This window comes from Malaclemys terrapin, chromosome 1 (assembly GCF_027887155.1).
Source record: "Malaclemys terrapin pileata isolate rMalTer1 chromosome 1, rMalTer1.hap1, whole genome shotgun sequence".
NCBI classification, from domain to species: domain Eukaryota; kingdom Metazoa; phylum Chordata; order Testudines; family Emydidae; genus Malaclemys; species Malaclemys terrapin.
The window spans coordinates 215,251,994-215,259,321 of NC_071505.1; positions in this window are offsets into that span (position 1 = coordinate 215,251,994).

Below are 7,328 nucleotides of genomic sequence, written 5' to 3' on the forward strand. Positions count from 1 at the left end.
ATTCTCACTCCAAAATACCCTATAGTCCTGCAGTTGAAGTATTTATATGGGATGTGGGAGAACTAGGTTCAAGTTCCCACTCGGCCTGATTCAGAACAAGGATTTGAACTTGGGTGTCCCATATTGGAGGTGAGTGCCCTAATACCAGGCCAGGGTAGGGACAACACCATCTCCTCTTTCAAGCCCATGAATGATTTTTCTAAAAAACAAACAACAAAAGTAAATAAAAATAGTGGTTAAAAAAGCCCCAAACCAAAACACAACATTTTATTCAATATGAAACAATTTTTTTTGTTTTATTTTGTTTCAGTGAGAAAACTGAAGAATTTACTGTTTGGTTTGACCTGAAATTACTTCCACTAACAATTTTTCAGTTTGTCTAATGAAACAAAAAAATCACTTATTGGCACAAATCTAGAGGAGACCCTTTGCATGCAGATCTGCCTCTCTTGGCTCTATGTACTTATATTGGAGAGGGAGGCAGTTGCCCCAGCTGAACTGTTTCTCCCCTTCCTTCCAAGGATGTGCACGTGGGGTCTAATCCTGCTCTCACCAAAGGCAATGGTAAAACTTCCTGGTCTTCAGTGGTGCAGGAACAGGACCATAGGGTGTGCACAGAGCAGGATGTGCACCTCCTCTTATTCCTGTGTGACATATTGTATTAACTCCTCTTCTGCACTGCAGGACCCACCTTTGGCAGAGATTCTAGAGGTATCTGCTACAGGGAGAAGCCCTTGACACAATTTGAATTCCCACTGAGGCAACCTCTTCTAACACGTTACTCTTGCCCATACATCTCTTCATTGGTATCTGGTAGAATTCCATGTTTATTTCAAGGTTCTCTTATTTACAGATTGTTTAATAATTAATGGCTGTCCAGGCTAAACCTCTCAATTTTCTCACTTTGAGCCAATCCCAAGCTCTCAGTGATTGCAAAAATTAGGTCTGACTTTAGCTGTTAATGCTCCACAACTGTGGGAGCAGTGCCTATTCACTGGCTATCTTTATTTTAAATTCTAATGAAAGAAATGTGTGCTTTATGCTATTAACTCACTTTAAGATCCCTGTACTGCCCTCACTGTATGTGCATAGAACTCTTATGTATGGGGTTTACATGTACAGAGGATATAGCACTGTCCTGTTGGAAGTGTTGCTCTTGAGATGAGATGTTAAATCAAAATCCTGGGCACTTGTCATCTTGACTGGTTGTTACTTTGTGCAACACACCTGAACATGACTTCCCTTAGCAAGGCAATAAGTGGTAGCAAATGGTGTCTAGCAAGTGGAGTTTTCTGTTGATTCTCTAATTACATTTCCTTTTGGCAGAAGCAGATAGGATTTTATTTTCTCACAATTAGTATGAGCTGAGAATAACAGCTCTTAAATTGGCACTGAGAAGGTGGAAAGGTGCAACAAAGAAATGCAAACACTCTAACAGTCTGAACACTGGAATGTAGAAATACTTCTTGGCATACAGATGAACTACAACTGGCATGTGGCTTGTTGATTATACCCCATCATATAATAGGTCATCAGCTCATAAAAACAAACAAATGTATAAATGTTAAACATTAACACTATTTGGGGTCCTTCTGCTGGTCTGATCAGATGAGAATAGTTCATAGCCTATTTTAAGAAGGAGGATCCTTATATTATTTACCTTAATTTTTAGGTTTATGCATTACCTTTCAGCTTTGAAATTAAGCTTATAGAGAATGCCATAGTACATATGAAAGCCATGAACTTTGTTAACATTGCTTTTTATAAATGTTTTCTTTTTTTCCAGTTCAGCTAGAAAATGTTTTATTTCTTCTTGTTAACATTTTATTTTTGAATTGTACGTGTTTAATGTTAGGGAAATGTCAGTAAAACAACTTTAAAATCTACCTCAGCTACTGTATGTACATCTTTTGAGAAAGAGGCCACTTTTGACTTTGTCATGAGCTAGTTCCGCAAGTAGATGCGGTTGAGCCACTCTGTAATGGTGACCATAATGCAGTTATGGTTTGACATCCTTTCCAGGGGTTTATACAAAGAAGTCTTGTGCTGCTGTAACACCAAAAGACTCCGGTTGTCGGCAGGTGGGATCGAATCTGGGGCCTCTGGAGCTTAGTGCGTGAGCCTCTACTGCATGAGGTAAAAGCCAACTGGCTGGTAGCTAAAGCTGTAGAGCAACCTCAGTAATGTCTCTGTCTTTAAGTGGTCTCGGTGCCACTAGATAGGACAAAACACCGCACCCAGGAGGACTTTACACCAGCTGAAGATCTGGCCCTAGGTGTTCATTTGGAGTGGCTTTTGCAGTTTGAGATTTGGGAGGGCGGTACACGGTTGAGTTAGCTTCAGTGTAGTATTATTCCTTGGGATAATACTATTTGTATTAGCTATTGTTGAAGGACCAATAACTTCTGGTCAACGTTACATTCCCACACCAGGGACAGTTGTAAATCTGGAGTTCTATTAAACGAGGTATAACCCCTCCTCTCCCCCCCCCCCACTAAAAAAACAACTGAACAACAAAACAAATACAGCTTACAGAGGCCCCATTGCTGCTCAGTCCTTTTTGCAGCACACCCATCAGTAGTGCTGCAGCCAGAGCTATTCTTTGATATCCTCAGCAGACCATCAACCCTTAAAAAGGACAGGGCACAGGTAAATATAATTCTGACATTCCCTTATGACTCCTACTCTCCCCTTTAAATGTAATGTTGTCTCAACATTTCTATTAATAAAATATAACATGCAGTCCATCCATTTAACATATTGGCGGTAGTCCATGAGTCCCACAAGCTCATAACTGTCATACTCAGTTGAGTCTTTGGATGTCTTCTCTATCACAAATTCTGGTACAGATAGTGGAAGTTTCTGCATCTCTCTTCAGTTTATATCACATGAAGCAGAAAGTTTCTGTGGTAATTTTAGTTCCACTGTCCACCTGAATGGTCAGTTCAGAAAGACGCTTGATATGGAAAAAATATGACAAAATGTACAGAAGAGTCGAGCAAAGACATTGTTAATGCTGTCTTCCACTCCTTGGATGTGTAGATCAACACCCCTTCCCTTCCCCCGCCTATTAAACCAGCCTTGGGAAAAACTAAGGGAGTTCACCTCTAAAATTGAAAAAAAGGAATGTTCTGCTGCTGATAAAGCACCCCCACCTCAGGAATATCCCTAATGAGAGTTATAAGGTTGTAAAGACACTGGGAAATAGGGAAGGCTGGGAGGATCGCAACCACTGATCCAGGAGGAAACATAGGTTAGTGGTGGTTGGTGACTCTCTTATGAGGGGGGCGGAGGCACCCATCTGTCGCCCTGTCATGGCATCCCGGGAAGTATGCTGCCTGCCAGGGGCCCATATCTGAGACGTTATGGAGGGATTGTCGAGGATCATCCGGCCCTCTGACTACTACCCCATGCTACTCATCCATGTGGGCCCTTATGATATTGCAAGATATGACCCTCAGCAGTTCAGAAGTGACTACAGGGCTCTGGGAGTAAGGGTGAAGGAGTCTGAAGTGCAGGTGGTGTTCTCTTCGATCCTTCGGGTCAAGGGTAGGGGCCCAGGCAGAGACAGATGCATCCTGGAGGTGAATTTTTTTTTCTTAACCTCTAAGGATAGGACAAGAAGTAATGGGCTTAAATTGCAGCAAGGGAGGTTTAGGTTAGACATTAGGAAAAACTTCCTAACTGTCAGGGTGATTAAGCACTAGAATAAATTGTCTAGGGAGGTTGTGGAATCTCCAACATTGGAGAGTTTTAAGAGCAGGTTTGACAGACACCTGTCAGGAATGGTCTAGATAATACTTAGTCCTGCCATGAGTGCAGTGGACTGGACTAGATGACCTCGAGGTCCCTTCCACTCCTATGATTCAACAAATGGTAAGAATCTCTGACCAGTTTTTTATGCTGACCATCTGCACAAATAGAGAAGGTCACAATTAAGTTACAATGTGGGCATGAAATATAAAATGTAAAGAATATGGGCAGGAGGGAGGACACATAGGTGCCAGTGCGTAATTGGTTAAAAATTTTGTTATTTAGGAGTGTATTGGGAGTGGTGAGCATAAGAGATTTGCTTGGTTTATATATTCTGTGTGTGTTGCTAATAAATAGATGTTTAGAGCACACGTGTGTAAGCCTCTTTCACTTGGAAAAGCATCTGCAGACCTGTAGAGCCCTGAGCCCCGAGGGAAAGGGCAGGTACTTAAACTGACCAGGTTTCTTCCTGAGCCCCATCAGTAAGGACAGGTGCCTTACATCATGAGCCCTCAGAAGGGAAAAGGTGGAGGTGCCTACATTGATTTGGTCATGCCTTGAGCCCTTGGTAGGATATAGGTGGGGTGCCCTAAATTGAGCATGTGACAGATGTACAAAGAGATGGTGAGGCATCTTGGTTAGCTGCTATTGAAACCAACCCTTTAGCAATAGAAGACTTTTCCAGGGGTATTAAATCCACCATAAATCCTATTCCATAGGAAGACAGTTTGGCAGCTCAGAGAAGGATCAAGCTATTGCTAAAATTCTTCATTATAAGTCCTTGGAGCACAAATCAATAATCAAGCAAACACAGGAGGATATGGTAAGAACTCTGCCCTGATGCATGATGGTATCAGTTGCATTTGGATACAGATGGAAAACTTTATTGTAAAACCAAGTTACAAAATCATCTGGCATTACCTGAAAAATATAAAAGACAGGTATATCAAGAAGTACAGGAAGAGACGTCCTATATATTTAGGAGCAGATGAGACATTTAGGAGCAGAGCAAGTAATCAGTCTTGCAAGTGGTTGGTTTTATTGCCCATAGATGGAGACACATTGAGCATTCTGTCACTAGAGTCTGCACATGAGTCAAGCAAAAGACACCTCACCCAACTACTAGAGCTCCACTAACATAGTTACAACAGAATCATTGGAGCTTTTATTACTTGACTTCTTGCATCTAGACAAAAGGAAGGGAGGATGTGACTACATCTTAGTCACAGTGAATCACTTCATTAGGTTTATCCAAGCCTAATCAACCACTAACTGGTCAGGCAAGATTGTAGCAGACAAGATATTTGAGGACTTTTTTCAAATTTGGCTTCCCCCAAAAGATCCATCATGACCAAAGGGCAGACTTTGAAAATGACAAGAAAGTGCATGGCGCTGCCTTCTCAGCAGGTGACTAAGAAATTGTCTGGAATCTTTCAGAGAAGGGGGATGAGGCAAATTAAGATCCTACTGGAAAGATTAGACTCATGTAGTACTTGAAAGGAAAGTGGATAGTCCAGTCTATGAAGTAAAAGCAGAAGATGGAAAAGGATGTGTTACAGTTTTTACTTCAATATTTACTTCCCTGTGACATCTGACCCCTGGCTATACCACCACCTTCTAAACCACCACAGTGGAAGACACAGAGAACAAGACAAACTATTGCAATAAGAGATCAAAATAAAGAGAGCAATTTGGTCTCCAGTGATTCTGATGAGAGTGAAGATGAACTACATTATGTGATGGTACCAGATACTGTCCATGCTACAGAGACTCTGAATCCAGAGGCAGAAACATTTCATCCATGTCTGGGAAATGAGGATGTTGTTGATCCTGTAAACTTGGAAATTGCTGATCAGACTAATGTGGTATTCACAGCTGCCAGAGAATGGCATGAATGCCAAAATGAGAGCATGGGACCTGGGACCAGTAGTGCACAAGAGGAGAGATCACCAAGACAACTCACTCATGTGTGAGATCATCTGACTCGAGGGAAGAGCCCCACAGACACTGACATATGAAAGTCAGGGACACCTACTTAGTGTCTAAATCCAGCTATTGGAGTGGTGAATGCGCCATGGGTTTATCCTCATGTTTGTCACATGCCATACCAAATGCCTATTCCTGCATTCTTTCCAAGATGTAAGTATATAAAGTGATATTGACTTATGGTCTGAATATTGCTCTAAATGAAGTGGTTTTATAGTTCTGGATAGTTTGTTATTGGATAACGGAACTAAAATTATGGCAGAAACTTTTTGCTTAACGTGAAATACACTGAAGAGATGCAGAAGCTTCCACTATCAATACCAGAACTTATGATAAAGCAAAGACCCAGAAACTCACTTGAGAATGACAGTTATCAGTTTGTGGAACTCATGGACTACTACTATTAAGTCAAATGGATAGGCTGTATGTTATATTTTATTTATAGAAATGTCGGGACAACATAACATTTACAAGGAGGGAGTGTAGCACACATAAGGGAATGTCAGGGTTTTATTTACCTGGGCCCTGTCAAAGAGTAATGGCAAAGGAGTCTCCAAAGGAGACAAACTGATGAATAAGGGAATTAAAGGCTAGTAATGATTAAATCAAAGGTGTGAAAGCTGAAATTAACATATTAAAGGAAGCTGTCCAGGCACCTGAAAAAATAACTGGTAATGATATGAGTAGTCATGCAGACAGGCACCTCCAGAGAAAAGGATGTGCCAGCTGCAGACAATCTGGCAAAGGCAGTACTTGGGATCACCATTTCAGATGTGGCAAAAAAGAATACCACCCATCAGGATGCCATGCAGGAAAATCACTAAAGAGCAGAGACAAAGCTGACACTATATCTGATTTACCAGGAGCAGCCTACATTTGCCATCTAACACCAAAGCAGCAAACCAGAGTAGCAACTTTAATTGGAAAGCGGTATGTGGTGTGTCGTTTCCTCGATAAAGTAAAAACTCAAGCCCTGTGTGACACTAGAGCACAGATGTGCATGGACTCAAGTCGCTGGATGAAAGATAATCTTCCAGGGACATGCCTTAGAAATAGGGCGGTCAATTAATCGCAGTTAACTCACGTGATTAACTCAAAAATTAATTGCGATTAAAAAAATTTATTATGATTAATTGCAGTTTTAATCGCACTGTTAAGCAGTAGTATACCAATTGAAATTTAATATTTTTGGATGTTTTCTACATTTTCAAATATATTTATTTCAATTACAACACAGAATACAAAGTGTACAGTACACACTTTATATTTTTATTACAAATATTCACACTGAATAGTATTTTTCAGTTCACCTCACACAAGTACTGTAGTGGATTCTCTTTATCATGAAAATGCAACTTACAAATATAGATTTTTATTTGTTACATGGAATGGCGAATGAAGCATAAAGGGACATGAATCTTTAGCGCATCTGGCATGTAAATATCTTGCAATGCTGACTGCAACAGTGCATGTGAATGCCAATTCTCACTTTCAGGTGACATTGTGAACAAGAGGCAAGCAGCATTATCTCCTGTAAATGTAAACAAACTTGTTTGTCTGAGCGATTGGGTGAATGAGAAATAGGACTG